The 8177-nt window shown below is 41.0% G+C and overlaps 1 long non-coding RNA gene across 1 annotated transcript; it reads left to right on the top strand.

Moving 5' to 3' along the window:
- The first annotated feature begins 4874 nt into the window (after positions 1–4874).
- Positions 4875–7539, top strand: LOC137474750 (uncharacterized). The gene is made up of 2 exons (XR_010999471.1): positions 4875–5613; positions 6873–7539. It is a non-coding gene; the product is annotated as an uncharacterized lncRNA (long non-coding RNA).
- Positions 7540–8177: the final 638 nt, after the last annotated feature.

The following is an 8177-nucleotide window of genomic DNA, read 5'->3' as shown; positions in this document are numbered from 1 at the left end:
CTGGAGAAGCTGGAGGTTGACACTTGGAATGGTGATGCCTCAAAAACAAAATGTGGAAAGAGACTACTTCCTGGAAGAAAACACAGTTCCTTGAAACAGTGCACACAAGACCACCTGAGCTTCTCCCAAGGACCCAGAAAGCTGGTCTTGTGACTAGCTGCAGTAAATGTATGGTGACTTATGGGAACAAGGTCAATTTTCAGCAGCTGTGGTTCTGATCCTGTGTGTAGAGAATGGCTGTGAAGTGTATTTTTTTAATCTTGAAACTACTGCTAGAACACAGTAATTGTAAAGATTATTTTATCTGACCACAGGAAATTTACTTAACCAACTTCCAGTAATTTCTACTTATCTTCACCATGTCATCTCTGAATTCTTTAAATACTGCTCCTAAGTAACACTGACTTAAAACCCACTGTCCCCCATATTTAAATACAGAAGGTGTCCCAAATTCTCTAGGTAAGAAACAACATGGAGTTTTAATAGTTTTCAAGTAACAATATTCTGAATTGGAACCCACCATTTGCAGTTGATTACCACTGGCCAAAAAATGAATGACCACAACATCCTCTTCCTGCAAGCACCAAAATTAATAGGAATAGGTTACTTTTGTCAATGTAGTACTCTTGTCTCTTCCAAGGGAAGCACAGAGGAAACTTGCAGGCAGCATCAAGTAAAACAAGTTGCGGATTTTTATGCATTCTGAGAGAGAAAGGCCACAGATCTATTAATTTGTTTTTTAAAGGTATGAGGGTTTATTGTGTGAACTCTTTAGCTAAGGGTACCATAGATTGCAGGGGTTTCTATAAGTTCAGAATGTGTCTCTACTGCATCATGAAGGAAAAATTTACCAAGTGCTATTGTACACAAAGACATCATCTCTGGCTCAGGATGTCCTTGAGTGCAAATCACTGGAAGCTACTAGATATGTTAGTGCCATGCTGTTATATATGTAATTTGTATCTTGTCCTTTGCAACCATTACTGGCTACAGCTGGAAACAAAGTACTGGGTCTGAAGGACTTTTTTTCTGATTTGGTAGAGACTTTTAACTCTTGTGCTTTTCTCCACATTTCTTATTCATATTAGACACAGCACACATCAGTGAAGACCTATTTTGCCTGTACTATAGCAATAGGCTAGAAAATTTGCAGTGCCTGTGTCAGGCTCAGTGGCATCAGTTTAACATACATGCCAATCTCCGTTTTTTCCCAGTGCTTTTGTATGAGTATACAGGTTACTGCATTCAAACCCAGTTCTTGCTCATGGAATCCCACCTGTGCACCAGTGGGTAAGCATGGGTACTAGACTGTCAAACACAGCTGGCATCATCCTAATGACATCCTGTACAGATATGACTTGACAGCTTCTCCAGTGGTTCTGCACAAGAGCTCTGAAATGCTTGGGCCACAGATGTTACCCTCAGCATATCTATCTACCTTCCTGTCCCACACTCTTGATTTGAAGATCTACAGGGCACAGATAATGTGGAAAATTGTTTCTGAGTTTCATTATTTCCTCTGTGAGAAATTAGCAATGTGGTTCTTATCTGAATTTGCCAAACCAGCCACCAGATATGATTTTACTTTTCTGCTGCATATAAGAAAGACTCATATCCTATCAGAAATATGTTCCCATGAAAACATTTCTGGGTCTGATCAAATGTCCTTTTTACCATCTCTTTAGTAAACTAAAGAGGGGTTAAGGACCTCTGATGAAAAATAACAGAACTGTTTTGGGTTACTGAGTACTGTTCAGCAGCTGAGCTGCAGCAATGAGTCGTTCTTGTGCTCTGAGCTTGCTGCAAGCAGAGAAGGTATGTGCAAGCCTAAGTCACCATGAACTGCATTTTGTTTGACAATTGGAGCAGCCAAAGAGGTCACCTTCTCTAACCCAGTCAGTGAGCAGCAACCCCTTTGATTTGGATTTGTGTCTGAGCTTTGGACTGATTGATCCTCTTTGTGTACATTCAGTGCCTTGTCACAAAGCTCAGGGGACTGAAGTGACTATGATACAGATTTCTCATTTTTAAGTAAAGTCAAAGTGAAGACATGGGAAGGGCAGAGAATGGATTTTGCACTGTTATGTAGCTCCCAGCCACAATTACAGTTTGAAAACAGGCCAGAGGATTTGTACTATTGGGAATACTTGGGACATTTATTTGAGGTTCAGAGAGAAATTCCAGGTGGTTCCCACAGTATGACTTTTCTCAGACCTTTGAAAGAGGTGATTTAAAATTTCCTCTGTAACTAAATAATTATAACTAGAAACAACTTCCTCCTGTTTGCAATTTGGTTATATTAAATTTGTCTCTATCATTTTTGTCTGAAGGAACTTGGGAATCCACTTCATTAGTGGCTCATTTAGAGAGATCAAGAAATAATGTTCTTCTGAGAGCAGGCACCCAAAGGCTTCAAGCTTCTCATGTTCTATCACCGTATCAGCCCTGGGCTGGGGTAGTGAGAGTAAAGAAATATTTCTTCCTGAAGAGTTTGTCAACAGCATCTTGTCATCAGGGAAGCTAATTATTCTGGATAAATGCTGCTTGAAGTTCTGGAGTTCTTATGAGTGCAGATTTTATATACATAGAAAAGCTATTGTAAGAGAATATAAAATCATAAAGCCTTTTCAATCAGGTAGTTCACTGGTTTGCAGCAGGTTGGGGTTTTATTTGGAGGTTGACCTAATCCAAAGCTTATGGAAGTCAGTGCAAAAACTCCAAAGAGAATCCTGGCTTTAATTCAAGGAATTAAGTTGTATGCCTTAATGCCACAGGATATTATTGCACTAAAGAGCTTATTAAGATTAAAATGGGATTAGGCGTTACTATGAATGAATGCAAAAAGTTTACATGGCTGGGATAAAGCTTCAAAGCTTTATTCCACATTTCAGGGAAATGGTTCCAGACTAGAGCAAAGAAAAATATATTGCATATCATAGCATTACACACAACCCAGTGCATGTTGTGCCTTCTAAAGTGAGAAACCTAGCACTAATGGCAGGATGTAGAACAAAAATCTTACTGTATTCTCCAAAGAAGCAGTTCTCACTGAAGAGTGAAATGAAGATGTCTCGTGTGCTTCAGTGTTCTTTGTTTGAGCTTGAGATTTTTGCTGTTTTTTTCATATGTATTTTTTCAGCAGCTGAGAATCCGGCATCTTACTTTGTCTTGTTATCAGAAGCTTACAGTTGGCTGTTAAACAGAGCTTCCTATGTATTTAGGTTTGATATTGTAATGGCTGAGCATGAATTTAATATGAAAAGCAAACTTACTTTCTATACATCACTAGTTTATAGCTTGAGAGACAACAGCAATAGAGATGGCCCAGCATGACTGCCCTGACTCCTGCAGCAACTACGCCTGTTCTGTACCAGATGTTCTCTGCAGGGGATTCTTGGATGCTTTCTGCAACACGCTCACAAATGTACTGACTATCAGAGCCTTCCCAGTTCCCATGGGGCCCATGTTTTCCCAAGGAAGGTATTTGTCAGGACTTCTTGATAACAGCTACTTAATATTTTGATGTTATTTTCAGACAGTTTTTCCTTGTTTCATCCTCACTAATATTTGTCCTTCTTTGTTATCTATGCCCTACAGCTACCTCCAGGTGGGAATCATAACTACACTTGACTACTTCAGGGGGCTGTGCATGCTGGAGCAACTGATGCCTTTGAAGTCCTTACTCCTCCTTTCTTCATTTTTGTCTACTCTTCATTCCCCTTCTACCTGAGTTCAAAATACAGAGCAGTTTATCAGCTTCTGTCCTCAAAATGCCTAGAACTGAATGGAGCCTTGTGGATGGGGATGCAATGGTGTTAAGATCCTCCCAGATTTGTCATGATATAGCTCCTCGTGGTACTCTTTCAGTACAGGCCGCTTTAGTTCAAAATGGCTTCCTGTGCTGACCATATTTCATTCCAATGTAATTGCTGACTTGCTTTCCCTTTGCTCTTGTCTGAGACTGGTCCTTACTAGATCATGTAGCTGAAGGTTTGTGCTTGAAAGGACTTTCCCCAATGCCTCCATCTGCGTGTTCCTCATCCCAGCTGTCTATAGGTGACCGGGCCATGTACTGACATTTTCAAGACTGACTGTGCTGCATCTTTGCAGTGGCCTCCTATTAGTGAAGTTCAGTATCCTCAGGCTGGAGTAAAGCACTTGCTTGGAGACCAGGGTTATAACTAATTTATTAGTTCACAATGATGTACTTACAAAGTGCCTAGCATGGAAAGACCTTGATCTCAGTGCATGGTTCTGGTAAAACTGCAGTTGCTAAAGCCAGATCTCATACAATTTGTTGTTTTCCACGTTTGGCCTTCTGTTATTTTTCTTTCCTTACTTTCCAGACCTGCAGCCAGTCCCCTGGTGCAGACAGATGCAAGATTGCTATGCCCATGCCAGCAGCTGTCTGGATGATACAGATTTGAGCTGGCTTGAATCCAGATAGCTCTTGTGAGATGAGCAAATGTGTTTGCCGTCTCCCTGTGCCTAGAGAAACCAATGTGGTGTTTTGATCAAACAGTGGGAGTTTGTGCCTCAGGACACTGGTGGGGCAAGAACCTTTGTATGGCTGAGGAACTGGCCTTGCCTTCCATCTGCCTATAGCCTGTTTGCCCCTCTACAGCCTCTGTAAACCTGCCTAGGTCGTACTTCCAAGAGATGTGTTCCAGCAGCCTTCAATGGTGGGGGTTTTAATGATCCTGGGATTTCTATCTGTTGCTCCTTTTGGTGTCCTGTCCAGAGGTGAGGGGAAGTAAAACACGGGTGTATCGAGTTCTCCTAATAACACAAGACGTAAGTTTTCCCACTGATGTTATTCCTGCTTACCTACTCTGTCACCCATGATTACAGGGTCAGTGTGGTAGTAGTCTGGAGCTCCCACACTTTGATGTGTTTTTCTCCAAGCTCTCTTCCTTCCTGGATGGTTGTGCAGCCACTGCCTCCCAGAGAGAGCAAGGTCTCTTGTAAGGGACCAAGTTCAGCTTGCTCAGTGCTTTATAAATTATTTGTGCCTTGTGTGGATGCTCTTCTTCAGTATCATAACAGTCTCAGAATCCCTGCAAGCGCTCCTTGGCCAGCTGCTATTGCCCACCCTGTCTGGCACAGACCACAGGGCAAAGCCCAGTGTACAGCTTTGGCAAGCAGCTTTCTGGGGCTTCACCACATTCCTTCTCTGTGTTCTCCATGTTCTTGAAGATATCTTTCCTTCCTGTGGATTTTTCCTGTGCTGACCACTGTCCTGACCAAGGTCTCAGAGTACCAAAAGCATTCTTCATTCCCAGTGCCCCCCTGTGTAAAGTCCTACTCTTCACAGGGTAGTGTAGTTCATCTATTTCTGTCATATCCCTTGTCAGCTCTGACATCTGGACAGTCTGTTGTATGCTGAGTATGTGCTGGTGATTGCTATGCTCAGCCACTTCATTTACAGCCTCAGGAATGTGAGAGGCCCTCAGAAAAATGCCAGAGGCAAGAATGTGTTTAAAAATTCCTGAAGGCTTTGATAGAGAAGGTATTATTTTCACCCAGCAGGAGCAGAAACACCAAAATTCTCACCATAGTTATGCTAAACTTCAAGAAGAGGAACAACATAAAATGTGAGAGCACATGTTAAAGGTAAGTTGAAAGTTGCAGCTGACAGAATTCAATCGTTATGTTGTACCCCCAGCACAGAGCCTTCAGCCATCCCACTCCCTCCAAGTGGATCACGGCTGGTGTGGAAAAAACTCAGAGCCATAAATGCTCCCTGCCTTGGGCTGCCAGGACAAACTTTGGAGGTGCAGGTGCCTCACATTAGGGTACTATGCTGATGCCAGCTTCAAAAGCCCTGACAGCACTATGGGGACTGGGAATAAGGTTTCAAAGTTAAGCAGTCTGGTATGAGGAAATTCCAGACTTGAACACATTTATAAGCATGTGATACGATCTTTTATTTTAATTGCATAATCTTATGTTCTTTTTTTTTTTTTTTTTTTTCAGATCTGTCTAGATTTGCATCACAGTGGTGTGGTGATGCCGAAACAGACTCTTGGCTGGAATAAGCTGCCCACTCTATGGAGCATTACATAAATGCTCTCAAAAATAGACTTCTTGTTCCTCAGATCTCCAAGCTGAGGCCCTGGATTTTACTGTCTGAGTGAGATCTGACTCAGAGAGAATGAGATTCACGAATGAGTACTTACAGCTGCAACCACAACTAATGACAGCTGCATTTTAAACTTCAAGATAAAATGTTAAGTACTCTGAAAATCAAGTATTGAAGACTTAAAGGTGGTGGGTGCTCTCAATTTACCTAACTCTCAAAATCCCATATATAAAATAGAAAAGTACCCCACAAAACACAGAGTGATATTGCCAGAGTACATTTTTTAGCCTACACCTTATAGAGTGTAGCCAATACCATAGGAAGATGTGACAGTGGCTTGATACTGAGTGAGGTGCTGATATGAAAACTGTTGGAGGATGGTAATTTTGCACTAGTGCTCTTCAGATCTCCTGAAGAATCCAACTTACATTGAGGGTTTGTTTTATTTATTTTTTAAATTTTATTTTTATTTATTTTTAACTGATATTCCTGAGGTGATTTAGATTGCAGGGGGGGAGGGGTGAGGGAGGGAGAGGGAAGCAAGACAAGTGCTTCTCACTTTTCACAAGGTTCATTCTTCTTTTCTTGCAGAGATTTGGGTTTAATTAACTTTTTCACTGGAGTCAGAAACTGGGGTCAGCGAAGATGGGACTCAAAATTTGGTTACGGCTTTAAGTGGATATAACTATGTGAGATGGTGTTTTTCTGGTTTTCAAAATGTGGTTGGGAAGGGGTTTATGAAAATCCCTCACAAAGGGAGTCCTGGACAATTCGTATTTGTATCTCACAGGACAGAGAACATTCAAAGACAAAAGACTTTCAATTGGACACCCAGTAATGAGTAGCAAGAAAAAACTCCAAAGATGGCATGAAAGAAAACACTTCTAAGGCTGAGATTTGACAGCATAACACAAGAAGGCAATTGCACTTGACCATCTTGAAACCCCTGTGGACACCTAGAAAGTTCAGCAACAGAAAGAAGCAACAGGAGAGGAGTGTTTGCAGCTATGAGAAGGAACAATAAGAAGGAACTAAGTGGCATTCACATCTCAGCAATTTTTTGCTATAGGGTAGAAAACATGCTAACATTCATTTGCACAGTCTTAGAAGATGTAACTGGCCAAAAGATTTCAGCCTGAAGGAAACCATGTGCTGGGGGAGAATATACCAGTCATCACTCAGGAAAAAACTGCTTCTCAGATGATATCACAGCCCGTCTTTATTGCCTATTGTTCGGGGATAAATAGCTGTTTTTCTCTTATGAGAGGTGATAAGTGACTTTCAGGGCTTTCCCCAGGAAAGGGAAGGATTTCAGAAGGAAAAGCTAAATCATCTGCCTTTCCCTGGCTATACTTTGTAAGCAAGTCAGACAACATTCTTAAGATTTTTAAAACATTTTTTATTAATTTTTATTCCTTTTGACATGTTTTTATAGTAAAAGAACAGAGAATAACATATTACAATGCATACAGACTGAAGTCCTTCAACAAGCTGCTTTAGCACATTTGCTTTCTTGCACCATAGCCATCTCTTACTGAAAAATGCAAGTTTCAGGAATTATGGCTCATTAGAAAAAACTCAGAACCTCAGACAAAACAACTGTGAGTGTGTTTTAAGACTCTTCTTCTAATCCTCAAAATTCCTTACAAGTAAAGGAATGAATGTGATTCCTATTAATGAATAGAAATTATTTTTAAAATAACTAACAAACTGTGTTGGCTCAAAATATCCATCTTTTGATACAGCTCATCAGCCAGGTATGAGAGCTGGGTTATGTGTGCATTCCTGTTGGACTCCCGTAGGAAGGAGAATGGAGAAGTTCTCTGATGGGAACTGGGGCTATGGCAATCAGATGTGGAACTACACTAGGACCTTCTGATTTGCTAAAACTTCAGTCCCTGGACTAAGGAGAATTTTGCTTTTACCCCAGTATTTTCTGACAAAGTATCTCAATGTCTGTGGACTGTTTTTCCAAGGTCTGGGAAGAAAAGGGAACAAAAGGATGAATTAAAATTTCTTTCTCTTGTTTTTGTCCTGCTTAAAAAGCTTAAAAAAGGGAAAACTCCATTAAAATAGAGGCATCCAGCTTGAAGGA

This window comes from Anomalospiza imberbis, chromosome 5 (assembly GCF_031753505.1).
Source record: "Anomalospiza imberbis isolate Cuckoo-Finch-1a 21T00152 chromosome 5, ASM3175350v1, whole genome shotgun sequence".
Lineage (NCBI taxonomy): Eukaryota > Metazoa > Chordata > Aves > Passeriformes > Viduidae > Anomalospiza > Anomalospiza imberbis.
Note: the sequence above shows the minus strand (reverse complement) of the source record. Positions and strands in the feature narration are given on the sequence as shown.